The sequence below is a fragment of the Cryptotermes secundus genome, unplaced genomic scaffold, assembly GCF_002891405.2.
Source record: "Cryptotermes secundus unplaced genomic scaffold, Csec_1.0 scaffold298, whole genome shotgun sequence".
In the NCBI taxonomy this organism is placed as follows: Eukaryota; Metazoa; Arthropoda; class Insecta; order Blattodea; family Kalotermitidae; genus Cryptotermes; species Cryptotermes secundus.
Window position 1 is genome coordinate 811921 of NW_019741976.1, and position 20508 is coordinate 832428.

The 20508-nt window shown below is 39.8% G+C and overlaps 1 long non-coding RNA gene across 1 annotated transcript in view; it reads left to right on the forward strand.

The window, feature by feature from the left end:
- The window catches only part of LOC111872861, a 238100-nt gene extending 219082 nt beyond the window's left edge, over window positions 1–19018 (forward strand). The window contains exon 4 of the long non-coding RNA XR_004513955.1: window positions 18952–19018. This is a non-coding gene — a long non-coding RNA (uncharacterized LOC111872861). The remainder of the gene's footprint in view (window positions 1–18951) is intronic.
- Window positions 19019–20508: the final 1490 nt, after the last annotated feature.

Consider the following 20508-nt stretch of genomic DNA (forward strand, 5'->3'; position numbering starts at 1 on the left):
CCCCCCACTAAGCGAATTTAAAAAAATAAAAAAAAAAGCCCTTGGATCGATTCAATCTCTAACAGAAATGAGTACCAGGAATCTTCCTGGGGGTAAAGGGCGGCCGGCGTGTAAGGCTGACAACCTCACCGCCATCTCTGAGCGCGTTGTCTAGAAAATATGAGCCTCGACGTCTAACAACCCTATGGGCCTCCATGGGCTGAGACAGGGATAGCTTTATATTCTTACCTTACATTATAGAAAAGGTTATATAGCCGTGAAGTTTTTATTGCAGAGCTGTACTGCGAAAATTGGAAAGGAATATATGTATGAGCAGCAACACTCAATCCACAGCTCTGAGTGCGTTGTGCTGAGGCACAATCCACTAAAAGGATAATTCTAAGATATAATTTACGACATCATTAAACCCTGCATTGTTTTCTGTAAGTAAAACAGCTTTAAGCTCGGAACCATTTGCAATTTTGTGGCTGCGCTAGAAAACCATATTCTGGCGTGTTCCATAATGTTCTAGAGGCAGCAGACAAGAAAGGAGATACCTCTTACATGACATTTACATGAAATAATGTTCTGAATTTGCATTTAATGTGAATGACGGTAAAGCCGTTGGAACAGTGCATTACAATAAGCAACAGAATTAAATGTTGTGGAGCAATATTCAGGCTATACACCAAACCGTTCATCTCCAACGTCACAGGGGGTATTATAATGATAAAGTAGCCTATTGCTGATCATGCGATTCGGTTCTCAGCAGAACACGCCTACATTTTAAGAAATAAATAAAATTATAAACAACAGGATACAAACAATAAAGACATAAAACTTTTGTTGTTGTTTTTTGAAGTGGAGATTCAAGTTTAGATGCGAGAATTTGTGGTATGCTTCAAAATATGGAACCAAGCAGGAGCAGACTGTCTCAGTGGTTATCCTATGAATAAGATATGCATAGGAGACGGGATAGCGCAGTCAGCATAGTGACTGGCTACAGGCTGGACGACGGTGGGGTCGGCGTTTGAGCCCCGATAGGAGTAAGATTTTTCTCCTCTCGACGTCGTGCAGCGGGGTTCTGGGGCCCACCCAGCCTCCTATCAAGTGGATATTGGGGCTCTTTCCTCAGTGGTTAAAACGGCCGGGGAGTGAAGCTAACCAATCACCGCCAACTAGTGCCAAGGTCAAGAATACGTAGAACTATACATTCAATTTTCCATAAATTTTCATGGAGTAGTGCTTGGTTGGATATGCACAGGGCAAACTTTGCATTTCTATGCATGGGAGACTGCAAAGCGCGCTTCACTTGTGCTTGTTTTAGCCAGGAAGACAACATGAGTGTTACTGAGAAACAAAAACAGTTTAGTGAATACTGAAGCTTGAGCCTAATTCGTCTAATTGAACGCAAAATACGAGTGAATTAACATTTTGCCATGCGACGTATAACGAAGTGACAATTAATTTTCTGTGATTGGCCTCTTGTCTGAAAATGCGAGAGAAAGAATTCTTTTATAAAGTAATTTATATATTCTTCTTGGAACCGTGCTCTAAAAAAAAATAATCTGGCAAGAATTTACAAATGTTCTGGATTGATCTGGCTCAGAATAGGGACCAGCGGAGGGCTCTTGTACCTTTGGGTTTCATAAAATGCTTGGAAATTCTTGAGTAGCTGTAGAATTGGCAGCTCCTCCAGAAGGGCTCAGCTCCATGAGTAAGTAAGTAAGTAAGTAAGTAAGTTAGTAAGTAAGTAAGTAAGTAAGTAAGTCCTTTAGACCTGTAATAGGACGACGTTTATAACAAGTTTTTGAATTCAGCTTGAATTTCAAGAGAGGCATATGCTATTCAATATTATTTACCTAATCTGTAGCAATGTATTCTGTTCTTCTTTGTGAACTGGCCAACATCTCAAAACTGAGGCACTGAATGGTCTCTCTTTACTATCAACTTTAAAAGAATTTCGTTTGTTAATAGGCTTATATTGGCAAGGCAACTTAAATTTTCTGTTGTTAAATATCTATGATTTAATAGCGTCAACATTTCAGAGATGACAGGTTTCATTTCTTTGATGCTCTGAACAAGCAACAAATAAATTCATGGGAGAGATATCAGTGGGTCAAAAGGCTAAATCATTACGATATGGGTATTGTTAAAAACAGTACTTATGCTTGAAATTTATGTTATAATCAAATGTTTCCTTTTCCGTTACAAGATACTGAAACTGTATAGGCCTATACTAGTTGCATCTAATTATCAATTTCGTAGAGATGTATTTGTATTAAAGCGGAGAGCTTCAAGCTATTAAGCCCTATACGTTGTTTTATACTGATGTTGTGAATACAAAAACACTGAAAGTCTAATGGAGGGCTACCGTCTATCCTTACTCTGGTTCTTCGAGGTTTTCCTCGGTCAACTCAGGCAAATTCAGGGATAGGATATCGATTAGGCCACAACCGCTTCCTTTTAACATGTTCACAGTTCATTATTTACCAGTCGCCCCACCATTCGCAGCCATACACTTTGCGATACTGACAGCGTCAAAAATGAACTACAACAATTTACCTCCCAGATTTGCGCAAGTCATCTGCATTCCCTCCTGGAGACAGAGCAGAATGTCTGCCCACAGGTTACATAGCGACTCAGTATCAGTTGCAAGGGTTAGAAAACTCGACTGTCGTGAAAATATGATTACGAAGGTGAAGTGGAGAGGCTAGGACGGAGAGCAATCGTGGGTTTCCTCAGGTTCTCTTTAGTCATAAATCTGAAATTAGTGAGATCACCTCTGCCAGGGTGGCCTGTGTGGCGAAACGAGAGCGAACAAAATCCAAATGAGACCTGTTACGTCAGAGCTAACCTGGCCGTTGGGGCTGCATAAGCAATGCAACCATAATGCTGGAACAGTCATGGTTACATTCAGAAAAGTGTATTGAATTCATGTGACAGCACCCTGCTTCTACGGGAACTAGAGGTTCATTCTCATGTCAACAAAAGCTTAATGTTGGACGTTATTCTGAGTCAGCTGATTCTAGTGCACATCTTCATAACCTCTTTATTGTTAGTTGACGCTGATCATTCTGAGCCCTTATTTATTTGGATGATTATAGATGACCATGAAATTTATTTCTAATTAATTCTCGGTAATTTTAGTTTCAAAAGTCTTATGTTTCGATATTACTGGAAATGTATCGTGATCTATAATATCGTATTTCATCGTCTGGGACGTGCAATACGGTGTTTACGTTGAAATTTTCTAGATTCTGGCAGAAACAAGAAGTCCGGAGTTATGACATTTACGATCAGTCATAAATTTAGCTCGGGTACAGGGAACCGGACGCGCCTAAAAGGACAGGTCAGAGCTTGTTACAATTGCCTGTGAATGAGGGCCAGTATGATTGGGTTGCCTCGTTCAAGCTTCCCACGGAAGATGGGATGAAAATGTATATGCCAACACCATCATTCGAATTCCCGGCGCGGGGGTGCAAGCCATTCCACAAAAAGAGACTTTCACAATATTCCGAACTGAACGGACGTGACCCTTGCACGCTCCGGGACATAGCTAGCCGATAGTGTAACGCTGTAACTTAAAGCTAAGAATACATTAATTTAACAGTGTGGTGAATTAGCAGGTGAATAAACGTCAATTGGCTCAACTCTCAGAAAAACGCTTTCTTCGGCATCGCTACCCTGAGACCCATGCAAACCGACCCAGCTAGTTTCCCGTACCTATACCGATCTTCCTTAGTTTGATCTGTGAGGACAACTTCCAGTAGCCATCATACACTGTCCTAAGGTAGAAACAGGTGTAGCAGGGATAGCACCATTCCGACTGCGCTAACACAAACAAAGTCGGGTTGGAAAAGAGCGGTGTTATAGTCTCTTATGCGCGTCTTGGTCTGAAAGTAATGTCTTTGTCTGGTACCTAACAACTGAAGTTTTGTAGGATTTGGAGTTCTCAAAACCGTGGTTATGAAGAATATAACGCCGTATAGTCCGTTAAAGTTTAACCGACCTTTTGGAGGAACACATCGCTTCCATCTTCAAAGTGGCAAGCAGAGTGGGCTGTACTTGTCACCTTCTTTCACACTGATTCCTTTATCGGTTTAATCTTGGACCCACAAGACAGAGACAAAATATTCTTACGAATCGTCGATTTACTTTTAGTGGACTACACGGCGTTATTTCCCAGAAGACAGTGTTCTTCAATTGAAGTTTCGTATATTTCGTCACGTCTTTAGGATGCGTGACTCTGAACGGAGTATGGATTGGTGAATAGATTTACCGACCGCTTGTATACACTACACGGAACTACGCTTCACAGATCACTGACACACACACAGACTGGTGTTCTCAGTCTGTTATAGTCTCCAGGAGCCGTTTCCTTGTAACTGCCTCTACCGAAGATGATTCTTCAGTTTCCCGCACTCAGGTCTCAACTTACTGGGTCTCAGGTTGGCGGCCATTTCACACCAGCCTCCTACCCTTCTCTTCACAGTCTGACTTTCAACTGACAACTTACAGCTGAAATCTCTCACTCACCAGCCATATACTTCACGTCACTTCACTCAGCTGAACTGCTGACAACTCCAGCCAGCAACTGATGACAACTCAACCAACAACTGCTTCGTTGTCAGGGAGTCTGAGTTACTTTACGACTGGCGGTTTACGGCCAATCTTTTCGTCTAGGCGCCAATCCCTTGAGACCCACGACCAGTATTTTCTTCTTTTAACTGAACACTTGCGGGTATAGTCCTTATGAACATCCTCTCTGACAAGAGGAAGGGTTTAGCATTTAAATTGCTGCTGGTACTCGCCAGCGCAGTCATTCTCGGGTTCGAGTCCAGCGGGACTAATGATCATATTTTACTGTCTCACACTCGGGACTCCCCAAACATGGAGTGCCAGGTCTTAGTATTTATATCCCTCAGGAACGTAGTGGCCCAGTTATACCCCTCGACACTTTACGTTGTTTTATTGTTGTGTGCGTGTATATTGCGAGTGTTAGTAAGAAACTGCCCATGTTTACAGAGTTGCTGCTTAGCAACGGGTCTATAAGCCACATTACGTACGTTTCGTCCTCAGTGTGCGTGCTACATGTTCTCTCCAGCGCTTCTGACTGTATATCCTCTCTTTTACTTACTAATGACCTCATTAAGGTTCGGCCACACAGAGCGCTACGTACGCTACGTACGCTACGTACGCTATGTTCGCTATACGAACAGAAAAATATCTCCATTTTTTTCCAATGTGACGGACCACACAGATTTCCGTACGCTACGTACGCTATGTTAACTACGCCGCAGAGTGTACACAGCGTACGTAGCGAACGTAGCGAACATAGCGTAGCGCTCTGTATGGCCGAACCTTTAGCCTATTTCTAGCAAATTCCACCATTCCGTAACTTAGTGTGCATTGAAATTATAGGCTTCAATTTCCCCAAGAACTTGGTGTGACTCTGATCAGTAAGCTCTTTCTAAGCTTCATTTGACGTTGTCACTAGCGGTTGCTGGGAAACATATGTTTTATACGCACTCCATAAGTTTGTTACTGCTTCAGACTAAACAAACTTGAGAGTGAAACATCTCGTAAAACCGACCGTTTTCTTTTGCACGACTAGAAACAATATTGAGGACGATGATAGACTCGGATAGTCTTTGTGAAACATAGACCTATCACTTTCCATCCCGCTTCACACCGCTTGTCATTCAAAGTTTATTTCTGTGCAGTGATTTAGTAACTGTGAAGTGAAAGGGCGTTCAGAAATAGGAGGGCCAGTGTACCGTGCCAAAAATACTGCCATTTCGATCTGTGTGACTACACCGAAGCTACGACAGCGTTGAGAGTTCTGCGTTAGAAGTGGTATACATTTCTTAAGGCTGCTCTGTACACTCTGGTGCGCTTTGGGAGTACAGAGAAGCAGATGGTTACCGGTAAAACTGGAGATGCTTTGGTATAATTCAGTAGACAGTAGGCCTAAAGTGTGATAAGCATGTTGTACTGTAATTACATAGACTTGCGTCATAATTGCCCTAACTATGTTTTCTTCATTACATAGTAACTAATGGAAAAATTTATGAGAATGGAGAATCATAAACGACCTGGACCCAGACATTCAGGCTTAAATTTAAGAATGTATAATTTAGATAAATTAATTACTTACGGTGATCACAACGGATCCACGGCGATTATCAGGAAAGCAACTCTTTGTATAAATAGTGTACTATTATTATCATTATTATTAGAGGGGGTGGGTTTCCCCATGCACTTAGACCAGTTATTGGTCCATTGTGCATCCCCCTTTAATTTCTATTGTCGCCATACCCTACCGGTACTGGTGCATCTGATCAGCCCCTTCAGCCAACGAGGTCGGCCCTCGGTACCTGATATTTTCCCCATATACCAGAGGGATTGGAAACTACTTGGGCGGGAAATTTTGCCTAATTTTGCTCAGAGGTCTCGTAGAGACATGATCTTTTACGTGCCGTAAATCTACGACACGGAACCCTTAAAAATTCCAAGACCTCCGCCGAGTTTGAACCAGCGTACCTTGAGTCATGAGGTGGGAACGTTACCCCTAGACTATGGAGGCTGCTATAAATAGTGTAACTCGTGTATTGAAATGAGTCCATTTTATAATGATACGAGAGTTCTATTTTGTGAATTTCTAATTTTCTGTTTGATTAATCTTCGTTTCTTAATTAGTCCCTGAAGACAAGGATTAAAATGAGCAGCAGAAATATACCCGTCAATCTATATAGATGATGTTAAGTTCCATTTAAATGTAATATTTCCACTTCCGGCTTGATATACATGTGGGAGCAGGGACAGTTTAGTTGGTATAGCGACTATACAACTGGCCGGACGACCTAGGAAGAGTTGTACGATTATCTGAGGGAATGGACTGTCTCTTCTGCACAGTGTTCATACCTGTCCTGGGGTCCATTCAACCTCATAACCAATGGGTACCGTGGGCTCATTCCTCAAGGTTAAAACGGCTGGAGCGTGAAGTTGACACCTCCACCTAGTGCCAAGGTTAAGAATGTATGGAGCTATAATTTCATCCCGTAAGTTTTCATAGGATGGTGTGTAATTAGGCCTAAGGACAGCATTACCTTCTTTAACGTTGTCGACATTGACAATGATTCTGTTTCCTTAACTGTATGACTATAAGTAAAGTGATTGTTTTCAACATTACACTGTTTGTCCTCCGATAATTAGCTAATCCTTAGGGCCACCAAGGAGACTTTGTGTTGCAGCAACACCCGCGATATATTTTCGGAATATTACAACACGAAGTATGCTCGTCTCCTGTTGTACTCTTCCTAGTAATTATCTATGGTCATCTTTCGAACGCTATCCGATTCTGTCATCTGCAATCGAATCAATGCCAATAATAGCCTGAGAAAAAGACAGTTGTGCACTTCACGACTCTATTATCTCCCTTTCGCACGCCTTCTCTCTTTATTTTATCGGTTTAACAGGTTTGAATTATCTGATTGTAAAAGAAATATGATTCATAACATAATGAATTATCTATTCAACAGGGGAAACGTTTCGAAGATATATTTAGTCAAATATTTAGTTTTCATATTGTGGATCTCCGGGTTATGACACTGTTTAATTGTACCACCGTTTCGGGGGAACATATTGTCTCCACGAGCAGAGATCGTGCTTCTCTGAATGGTTAGTGTCCATCTGCAAAACATACGGCGTGGTAGCGCAGAAGACGACAATATGAATATTTACCGCATTGAAAACTTCAAATCTTTATAAAAGAATATTTGATGTGCATGCCGTCTCATTCCTGGCACTGACTCTCGCGGGAATTGAATCAAATGTGTACTGACGGCACGGTTTGTTGAAGTTTGCCACTTTTAATCACAAGACTACAGTTCGGAAAGAAAACAAATGGCTGTGATATATTTCTTGCATCCCAGACGACGGCATGTAAATCGATTATGTGGTTCTGAGCGCTTTGTAACGTGGCAATAATGGCGCATGTAGCGAGACATAAACCGCATGTTATTACAGAGCTGGCAACTAAGCGCACATATGCACACAGAAGTCATCTCTGGGCTACATCAATACACGTTATCAGTGACCCAGAAAACTTGCGATGCCAACTTAACATCCGGAATAACATGGCTTATTGACAGTAGATTTTACAGCCTGACGAAAAGAAGCATTCATATTGTACCATAAATATCTTTCTTCTTTGATACTTGTTTTGTAATGTCTTCTCGTCTGATGCAATTATTTCCGTTAGGAAAGAGTCAGTATGGTATCGTTATTAATTTCGAAGGTCGCAACAGAAAATCTGACTGACTTGGTAGACCCCAGTAGACGTTGAACTCTGACCTACTGTGAAAATACGAAGACGCGGAATAAATCACTGTGTAGCCGAGCCATGAAAAGAAATTAGAATTTGGCTGTACTCCCAAGTTTGTGGAACAACATACGGTTCCATGTACTGAGACGCGAGTCAGTTAAATGTATATAAATGTAAAAGATTTAATTCTGACTTCTTCGGACTGTGGTGACAGACATGGAAACAAAAAGTACTAAAGAGATTTTTGTTGATTCGGTCCAAGTGATACAAAAATAAAATGTTCTCCTATTTTATTTAATGATGTTTCTCAACTGTGAGATGGAGGCTTGAGGGTCAAAGGGGAGGACGAATTTAAAGGACTGGCAAGGAAACACACTTGGTCCATATTAGGGTACAATGTTTCACTAATAAGACTGAAGAAAGAAGCATATGAAAAATGTCAGGATAGCAGACTTTGAGTCCGAAAATCGAACTAGATACTACCAAAGTAGGAAACATGTGTTTTTACAATTCAACCGCAAAGTGAGATCTTAGAAAGCACGATAACCTATATTAAAATGAAATTTTTGAACTGTGAAGTTAATGTAACAGTTTCGAAATTATGTAAAAAAAAAAGACTCTATGTTACACGAGGAATTAGAACGAGAAACACGATCGAATCCATTTAAACACTTTATCAGTTTTTCAGCAAAGATCTTCAGAGACTACATTGTCAACTGGACCTCATAAATCCAAATTGCAAAATCTGTTAGTCTCTGCTGCATTCTAATTTATAAAAATTGGATGATTACCAGGTTTCGGTTAATCTCTCCATCTTGAAACCTTACCTGCTTTTAAAAATATTTCTAATTTACTTCAACCTCTATTGAACTGCTACAGATACTTCCAGCCCAATTCCTTCATATAGCTCATATTTGTGTGTGCGTGCATGTACATACAGTATATAACGTGCGTTTGTGTATTGTGATACGTAGGCCTTTCTAGGAGACCAGTTGGTAATAATTTTTCCACGGAGATACGATTCGTGGACACAAATCACCGCTGGTTGTTAAAGAAACGTTTCCTAGGATACGAAAGTGAGATGTGTAGGTGTGGAAACCAGAGCATTGTTGCGAAATTAACACACGTTTCCATGGAAATGGACTCCAAGAGACTAACGCAGTACAAAACAAAGGCTTCCGTGTAAACGGACAAGCAACGAACATTTTCCTAGATCACCGCTGCACCATATAAGAGGCCGTGCAGATAAGAACTCATTCATTCGTAATTTATTCGTCATTCGTGAAGCAGAAGTGAGTGAGTCGTAAATCAGAACCCAGTCAGTCACAGAAGAAGAGAGACTAGAAGGAAAGTCAGTCGAGTTAGAATTGAGCGAATCTTAGGCAGTCATTAGGCAGAGATTGTAAAGAAGAAATCAATAAATCCATCCAATCAAGAACCCGTCTTCTTAGTCACGCAAACCCCTTATACGTGATAATATTTTTTCTCGCTCCCACTTTGGAGCACAGGGCTGATTTCTCAGTTTCATTTATCATTTTACAGACGGTAGGACTCCTTGGAAGGGGGATCAGCTCGTCGCAAGGCCGCTACCTACACAGAACAACATAAACACAGAATAAACATATGCCCGCACCAAATATCCATGCCTTGTTTGGGATTCGAACCCACGATCCCGGCTTCCGAGCGGGCGAAGAGGGTACATGCTTAGACCGCTGGACTACAGTGACCGGCAATGTAATTGAAAATATCTCTTTTAAAATATTGACAGTGTGTTAAGGGTAAAAGCCGCCAGGAAGACTTATTCATGGATATTAAGTTTGATTTAAAGAAATAAAAGTAGAGGTAATCTTACAAGACATGCAGTTGTAGGTGGATTTATATAGCAAAGGTTAATGAGATTTTTCACAATTACTTTTAAGACCAACAAAGTAAGTTCCTCCAAAACACTCAACCAATAAGAGTACCCTCTCTGGTATTACAGTCCTCAAACTCAACACTGAACATTGTACTATTTTTGTCGGCTCACGAATATGAAGGAGCAATGTTACTTTGTACCAAAGCGCTCGTAGAGTCGCCACAAACAAGTGGTTATGGGATAGGCAAGCTTATTCAGTGGGATTCCTGTACTCAGACCTCGAAGCAACAAATGCCCCACATTGAAAAGCATACTTCACTCATTCGTTCTATTATTTTTCTTTCCTCTCTTCTTGCTCCAAAACTGGAGAACCTGTACATGTTCATTTTATCGTATAATGTGCTTACATTTGTGACAAAGCAACACAGGATTGAAATGTTACTCCTGATATACAAAGCGAAGGGTTCAATAGTAGCTAAGAAGCTGTTCAACAAATGTAATTTGACTCATAGTGGATTCATTCTTTCTGCAGCATCTTCCTTTGTGTATGCTGCACTTCGTTGTGTATCAACACTGCAATTACGTGCCGGCTGTAGGAACTCGTGAAAGTGTGAGACACTAAGAGAACGAAGCTACTGAATATGGTTAAATAAGCATGCGATCGAGGAACGATGGTTCCTCGATCGCAGATTTTTATACCCTGAAGATGGAGGCGATATGTTCCTCCGAAACGTCGATTCACACAAGATCCACACGGCTCCACATCCCAGAAAAAGGCTTTCTTCTTAGTAGACGTCAGGAAAATGTCAAATCTTAAGTGGCTACATAAGCTATATAATTAAGCAATGAATTAAGTATCATTAGATTCTAACATATATAAGCCTACATAGGATCTCTGAATACTGGCAACATGGTTTAGGGCTACACTGGGAAGTTAGATCTGTTAAAATTGTAAGCAGTAATTTTATATAGGAACTGTAAATTAACCCCAAATTGTGGGTGAATAAATTATAACACAGGACAAATAAATATTTTAAGCTTTTGAAAGGTAAGATTTTAAAATGTACGTATTAATAACGTTTTCGTTTTCAGTAAGAATATACTATTCTGTGTGATCAGAATTATTGGAAGATGAAATACAATATATCTTCGTTTTCAAACTCTTTCTACTATCTTAAATAATTGGATAGCAGCAGGTCATGAGCTGTAACGAGTAGTTTCATGATCAGAATGGTTGTCAGGAATTTGCACACTTACTGAAAGAGTCATGTAGTATAGAAAGAACAAGTGACGTGAAAAGAAAACCCTGTGATGAATATATAAAAAAATCAACGAAAAAACCATCTACCTAACTAACTAACTAACTAACTAACTAACTCACTCCATGAAGCTCAGTCCTTCTTCATAAACGAAGAGTCGCTCAGCTACTGAAGAAATTCCCAGCATTTAATGGAAGCCGAAAATGCATTTTAGTATTCACAAGGCCCTCCACGGGTCCCAGTCAATACCACCCCAGCCTGTTACTACCGAAAGTTGAAAATCGGTCAAGAAGTTTAAGAAACTGATAATTACACGACATAGAGACATGTTTGTTGGATCTAGAGGAAATGGACGCAAGTCTAAAACAAACAAAATTTCTCGAAACGTGTAAGGAACTAAAACAAAAGGAACGAGTCAGAAGAAGAGTAGAGACACGAATGAATCGAAACTTACTTCCTATAAATACATCATCCGGAAAGCGTCCCACGACGATTTCTCGAACACATAAACACATCTGGCATCAAACTCGAGACTTGAAGAGGAAGGAGACGAAGGCGGCACTCTTTAAGGGGGAAAGAAGATATTAAAAACGCCGTCTGTTTGGCATACCGCGGCGGGCAAGTACATACAGCGATGGGCAGGCCAGTCAAGGGGTTGGCTAGTCGCCATCACATCGCCGCAACGCTCTGAGTGGGTTTGAAGAGAGGAAAGACCACCTAGCGCGCCCGCGGAAATTGATAACCTCGCCTACTTTCAGAAAAGTGACAGGAGGAGTCTTATAATCAGAAGGGGGACACTTCATACTAATTCTCTCCAGTATTTCGCATCTGTTTCCAGAAAAAACTCTGCCTGACAGTCATACTAAATGGCTTTAACCATGCTCGAACCGCGAAATTACGAACGTTTATTTCTATTTAAAACTAGAAATTCAATCGACACATTGTCATTTGTGTACCATTCCTTCGGTGTTCGTAAGACTGTAATTCGATCTTATGATTGCTCAACGACGATCTTCATAATCTGTGTTCTTTAACAAGTGTCATTAATAGCGTGATCAAAGCAAGGGGGGTGAGACAGTTTCTGGGAAGAATTATTATCTGTTTGATTTGATAAATGATCATTTGGCGAGAGGTAATTTGATACGTTTATTTATGGGACCTGTAGCATGAATACGAGAGATAAAAACTGCGTAAATATTTCAGTCTAAAAACCTGACGGAGACTGTTACTTGCTGGTTAAAATCATTACATAAAGCCACATATTAAGAAATTAACTGAAATGTCACATAATTCTTTCAGACGTTACTATGGCCTAACGGACAAACTGTAAGCATATTTTTCAATATAAATATTTATTTCTTTTCCAGAAAGTAATTTGGAAGTACAGATATTTGACTATGCATTATATCGACATTTTAAATGTTGTGATCTGTAGATATTTCCCCTGCGTATAACAAAACGTGTATCGTTCAAAGAAGTTAGGACACCCTGGTTGAAGTCTTTATGTTATACCTGAAGGAAGGAAAGTTTATAGAGCTCGCATTGAATGTTACAGGAAATATTCAAATAGCTATATTAAGACAAGTATTGTGGATTCAGACCCCAGTCTCTTGGTGTAACATAAATCGCGATTGATTTCTGTTGTGGCCCCAGGAGACTGAGGAATTCGCCCAGTAAAATTTTAAGTTTGAGCCTTATTATTTTCTTCATCGTGTTCGTTGGTTTTTCTATGGCGCGTAAGTTTTAAGAAAAATTACCAATCATGGTTTCTTTCCACTCGGAGAAGGTATTGCCACTTTACAGTATGCTAGAGACGGTATCAGAGAATTATCTCACACTGAAGGGATTACAAATAATCTCTCGTAACTTCAGTTCAATTGATTCGGTGTTGTAGGAAAGTACAGTATCATGTAAAGGCGTGACTCTCTTAACTTCTCAATTGAGTGTTTTCCAGAGAATGATAGATATGTGTTTGCAAACACACGTTGCAATATGTATTTATGAAACGTGTTAAAATTATTAAAATATTAAAATTAATTCTCTTTACACTAAAAACTTCTGTCAGTCTCCCGAACCTGATTGGCTTAATGGGGAACTTGTTGCGCGGTATAAATTGAGCATAAAGAGGCATATAGCTTCTATAAACACTAGATTTCATCCGCTCATGTGAAACCCACTCCAAGCAGGATGCAAGCAATGTTTGCATAGGAGACTTCGAGGAGTGCCTCATATCATATGCAGATTATTTCTCTGAAACGTGACAGCGCCACTAGGGGCCTGTCAAATTCCCCAGATAAAAATGCGAATACACAAAGTTCTGTGTAACTACACACAGTGAATACATGTCGCAATTTAGCAGGCTGTGAAATCGATATGTCAGGTACTAAAGGTCAGATTGCATTTATGAAAATAGACTTGAAATTCGTGGCGCATGACCCAATGCTCTCGATGCAATCTGCTTTCTCTTCTCTGTATTTTTCACCTTTTCTATGTTTTAACTTCTAATTTCCCTTTGATGAGTTACAATACTTCATAAAATAGTGTACACTCCAATTATGTCGAATAAAATGTGCAGTCACTAAAGCAAAATTCCTTTAACTGACATGGTCTAAATACTAATATGAATCATCGATGGATTTGTAGGCACGGTGACGCTCTGAAACTGACCACATCAGAAATTTTCCATTCACTGAAGTTTCCTGTAAGGCTGAGCCATGACGTGAACAAAGTTCCAAATACAAAGAGATAATTTCTCTCCCCAGGACTACAAAATTGAAATAAAATTCCTCAGTGAATTAGAGGCAAATTAAATTTGGGAAATTGATACCGCCAGTCAGTTAAGAGGCTTATGTCTCCTGTGTAGGAACCTATACACTAACACAGATAAAGTCTTCATTATTTGGTGTAAATGCGGTGTCTTGTCCCTCGTTCTGAAAAATAAGGACACGAATTGTACATTAGAAATTTATGTGAGAATTATTCAGAGTTAGAGACGTATGGTATCAGGGAATTGGAGTGTTCCTTGTTAAAAAGGTGACAGTTTACACTGTTAATTTGACATTGGCTAGACGAAGGTACGAAGAGAATGCCAAAGATAGAATATTCAGCACAAATTATGGGAATAATAAATTCGTCAAATATTTTGGCCGGGATATCTTGAAGCCTCTTATGAATATTTTTAATGCAGATGATTACCAGAACTGCTAAGATTTGTAATGACGATCCGACAGGAAACAGCAGAGTTATTTGAAATTAATATACGGCATTTAAGTGGAACTGACTCTGAACATTAAAGAAGTGCACCTAAACATAATCTGCATAAGGACAGACTCCTTACTCCGTGTTTACTTTTTGTCTTTTCGTTTATTCCATATCACAAACGACTGAGCGCCACACTAAACCGCGAACAGTCGTTGCAGGACAATTGTCCAATATTTGCAGCAAGGGAGGGGCCAATTAGGCCAGGGCACTGAGGTTAAAATTGTCCTTACACGTCATGAAAAAGCATTGGACAGGAGAGTAATAGCTCAAACATTCTTGACCTCAACACTGCATGAAGCTGAACGGTCAGCTTCACGGACCCAGGAGAAGTAGCCCCGCCACACTCACTGAGTAGGAGCCTGAATGGGCTGCAGAGTCGGTCTGGAAAAAATTTTGTCCCTACCGGCATCGAACCCCGGACATCCAATCCGTAGTCTGTATCTGTACTGGCTGAGCTATTCCGGGTCTTGTCAACACGTCAATGGAGGCAAATAAAGAGCAGCTTATTGTCATACAATGCCAATCTAATATATATATATATCAAAGTAAAGTAGTGTTACAAAATACATAATACAATATTTTCAATGTATTCGTCTGTCTGTCCGTCTATGTTCGTATTCCTTTCAAAATAATTCGGGATATAATTTAAATGTAGAACTCCGTAAATATATAGATGACCACGACTGTGTGCTTAGAGAAATAAAAACCATTTTTAACGTTTCTTGGATTTGAAATAAGTAGCAAATATTTTCTAATATTCATAATTAGCCCTCGAACTTCTCGCGGTCTCAGTGCAACTTTATCGGTGTATTAAAAGCCGCACTTCAAAAGAATTAGTCTCTTCCTCTTATTCGAACACCACACGTCCGGTATTCTAGAAACTGGGAAACACAGTTTCAGAAACTGGATCTCCTTCCTTCCTCAGGTGAGGGGCTCATGCTGAGTAAGTAAGTAGCACAGGTTGCCTAACGTACGAGAGAAAATATTGTGACTTGTACACCTATGCCTAGGCAACGACTCGGTAAACACATCTCCGCGCGAGCCAACGAGCGCAAGAATAGGACGTCCATTATTATGCAACCAACCAATAAAGATGCACCCTTAACAATAGAGGCTGTGATTTCCATGGGGTCCGTGCAAAATGTGTAGAATAATGATAGCGCTATATTGCCTGTAGTCCCCAGCTGTGAATGTGTGAAGTGCAGTAAATCCAATCAAGCAAACCAAAGTCCGTCTTACAAGACACGCGGAAACCCGTACACGTAACAATATATTACAAGCTTCCAAAGATGGAGAGGAAAGCGAAAAAGAAAACCGTAATTTCTAAGTCTGCTTAATAAAAAAATGGCCTTTTAATTTTCAATATTTTGTAAGTCGTGCCTCAAAATATTATACCAATCTTCATATTTTTAATTACACTTCGAGAAAAAATAGGGCCAAGAATGCAGAAGTGAGATAAATTGATTGTAGACTTGGGGGCAATGCAATTTTTATATCAGCTTCTCTCAGTAGAAGTTATACCGTTTATTCCAGAGAAAAAAAGGTGGGAAATTTTGACAGAGGCTGCTCTAGTCCAAGAAATATCCTGAAATATTTTATTTTGATGAAAATATAAGCCTTTATAAATCCATACTTTTATATTTCCCATTGAGTGTATATCTAACAAATAAATGTTCACCTCAGAGAAAAATTCCTCACATAATGCACAATTACTGCGCCACGTGCTCTACTGAAAGCTGTTGTTTGTATAAACAGTGGAGTCTAGTGAGAAGAAAGCGGGCTGTTTCTTGAAGCAAGTAGAAGATCCCAAGCAGCATCTGATCTTGTCTTCAGAAAGAGGAAGCAATTTTCGTCTCTTCTTCACCCTTTCTTCTCTTTTCCGCAATGTTTCTTCAACCCCTCGCAGCACCCACCTCAGCACCCCTCATGTTCGCCGCTATTGATCACGCTGAGAGAAAGTTGCTTATAAAGGATGTGTGTTCCTTATGAATACACGCGACATGACACTTACTGCAACCTCTTCTTCTGACGGTCCTTAAAATAAAGGAGGCGTTATTGTTCTCGTCTAATTGTCATTAGTACCCGTCGCGGTTTCTGTTTGGTCTGACATCAATATGTCCGAACAGTTCAATCCAAATTTATCTGCATTATACACTCATCTGCCGCAGTAGTTCATATTGCTGTTATTCTTCATGGAACTACATTCGGCCCACGCTTTCTCCTTTCTCTTTCGCTATCCTCTAAACATTCTTTTGCAAACCTTTTTCCTTCCAGCTGAGAACACCCTCGCAGTAACGAACGGATTTATATTAATGACAGAACAGATGAAAGAAGATTGGAAGCACCAGACACGCGGTTTCTACGGTATGCAGCAGGTTGTACTGTTAGGGACGAGGCTAGAGCGTCTACAGAGGATGCCATCAGAGAGAGGTCCTAAGCAATTCTGATATTAGAAACCGACAGGAAAAAGTGATCCAGGAAAGCCAAGAAGGAGATGGCTTGATATATGTGGGCGGAACAAGTGAAATACATAGCTAAAATCTTGTAGATGATGATGATGATGACGACCGCTCATAGTCATCCCACCCTACTTGCCAGAGCTGCTAACTCCCAGTTCACCGCTCATAGCCATCCCAACTTACTTACGTGTATTAGAGCCGATAACACTCTCAGTACCCAACCGGTACTGGTGCTCGCTATCTGCCCCTTTCTGCCAGCGAATTCGGCCCTCTTCTGGCAGTGGTACCCGATAACTTCCTCATCTACCAGAGGCATTGGAAACTACTTGGGCGGGAAACTTTTTGCTTAATTTTGCTCAGAGGTCTCCTAGAGACATGAGGATCTTTTACATGCTGTAAATCTACGACACGGGACCCACGGCTTAAAGTCCCTCCCGGAGGACTTGTTCCCTGAATTTTTCCGCCCTTAAAAATTCCACGACCTCCGCCGGGTTTGAACCCGCGTACCTTGAGTCATGAGATGGGAACGTTACCCTTAGACTACGGAGGCCGCTTAAGTGGTGATGTCTTAGTCCCTTTACTTTGTTCTAATTGCATCACATCTCTTCGGACGCCTACATCTTCACCTTCACTTCAGAGAAATAAAATGACAAAATGACATGAAGTAAAATTATCCGTCGTCCTTACGAAATGAAAGAGTTGTTCTCGTTGAACTTGGTTTGTTCCAATTTGTATACAGCCGATTTCAAAATAACAGCATTTTCCCTGTATATTTATTTCTCTCGTTACCAAACGCACAAAGAATTTCCCTTTATCAAGCCGGAAAGATGATGCTGCATCTACGCAATTTGTGGTAGCTTTCCCCAAGTATGAAAACCAGGGCATGGGAGCTGCGGGTTTATGCAGCGCCTTCCTTCCACTTTTCCCATTAGTATACTGCAATGGAGGCAAATTGTCAGCCGCCAGATACCGTGGGCTATGGCTGGGCTGAAACTACATGTGGCTTGTATTTGCATTTTGATGAAGTCCTAAACCCGGATTACTGAAGTGGCTTAATGTCTGCTTTTGGATTTTCGAGATTATACAAGGACCAACTGGAAGAGAAAACTAATAGGTTGAACACCGTGCAACCAAACCCTTCCTAGCAATCCGACGGCTTAACTACCTCAACGAAATATTATTAACGTGAAAACAGTATAACTTTGTTCCATTCTGTGATCTAACGCCGCTGAGTAATGGAAAAATAAGGATATTTACAAAATCCAAGGAAGAGGTGAGAGTCTTTCAGCTAAAGTTAACTTTCTCCTTGTTGAAACAGATGTTCAGACGCAAATGGTTTACTAATATGTCATAAAATTGAATAAATTATCTGTTTATTATAGTAATTAGTAAGTCCTTCTCACTGATATGGTATACTGTACTGCAAATTATTACATTCATTTCAGTACATCCATTTATTTCTCGTACATAATCCTTATTTTGTTAGTAAGTAAGTAAATAAAGTAAAGCTATCCTTGTAACAGGACGTGTAGGCCCATAGGGTTGTGAGACGTTAAGGGTCCCACATTATCTAGACAATCGGCTCAAAGATGGCGGTAAGGTTGTCAGCCTTTTATATTAATAAATTATTTTACATTTACTTAATAGACATATTAGAGCTTAGATAGGTCTGAATACAGTTTCGATTTTTAGGATTAAAGGTTTAATTGAATTATTTTAACTTGGTTGTGTATTGATAAACAGAGTGTTTTTATCATTTGAAAATTCGACATTTAAATTCTATATTTATTAATAAACAAAACCTTTCAGCCCCCAGTCGAAACCACCCAGGCTCAGTCACCTGCTCACGCTGCTTCCTCACGCTTTTCTACCCTGAAGATGGAGCAGATACGTTCCTGCGAAACGTCGGTTTACACTAGATCTACACAGCGCCACATCCTAGAAGACATCATTCTTCAGTAAGTGACGTCTTTGAAGATAATACTTGTACTACCTGCAGATGAACTGAGCAAATACTCGTACAAAAACGACCTTTGGCATTTTCAGAAATTTTTAATGGTGAGAGTCTCTAGTGACTATATATTTTCATGTACGTGGCGCCCAAATATACGACCTTTGTTATCGTTGCCTTCCGAACGTTCTCTCCTGTGCTTGTTAGGGAGCCATGTGTCATAATCATGCATGAAACGATCTGATAGGAATTTGCAGTCATTGTGACCCGAGAAGGTTTATCTACCAAGTAGATTCCATTTCAATTTCCACTAGTTTCAAAATGAAGTATCTTCATGACTAATATTTATCTTATGGAAATATAAAGTTACTTCATAAATATATAGTTTCGTGTACTTACGTGATATTCTGCACCGGAATTGTTGCGTCGCTAAAACATTGAGGTATTTCATGCGAAACATGGAATAAGAAATGACAAATTAATCTCAGGCATTTATAATGGATATTACTCATTCATAAAGAATTAGCCGGAACTGAATCCTTTTAGACAAAGAGGAGAAAAACACGAATATAGCAATATTTTTTAAAATATATTTTTCTTTTAGTCTGAAGATATTTGCAACGTTATTTATGATAAATATCATATAATGCTCTGGTGAATATAAAAGGAACACTAATTGGCGAAATGCAAGAGATACAGAGTGTAGAGGAATAAGTGACTTAACGGGATTCGAAGCCGCTTCCAGGAAACTAGAGTTCAAATTAATCCTGATGATCTTCGAGCAGAATGTAGATAATTTACTCTAAAATAAAAAAATAAAAATATATTGAATATGTGCCCGTAAACTCAGAACTGAACGGCCAGTTCTCTATTTAACACAATGCGATGGATATGAGCAGTGTAAGACACGTTTAATTTCCTTACATCGAGTTACTATAACCTAATTAATTTCCGATAGCATATTTGAGAGAGGTCCGTACCTGTAACGGCGTATTGCCTGAAAGGAAATGAAATTTCGGGTACAATAAAAGGCGCCGAAGAATTTCTTGACTAGCTAAGCAACTGTTAACTTCTCAAGAAGGACTCTGCCGTGTGGAATTTGTCACGCTGAAGGTGACTCAAACACTAATTCTATTTTCCAAAATGTGATTCTGTTAGTTTGGTTTGGATCACTATCTTCTGCCTTTCATGAAGTCAAACATTGTGGCAGCGTTTTCTGAAATATTTCTCGAACGTTTATTTTATGATTACATAATGTAAATATCTTTAATTTGGGCTCATCAAAACGAATTTTTTTTCTTCATCTCTTTCTTCGGGAATTATTACTACGTTGCCTACATAGCAAATTTAACAGTAAACATGATTCATATCATGTTAACATCTTTACTGCTTAGAGTTGTATGCTTTTAACTTAT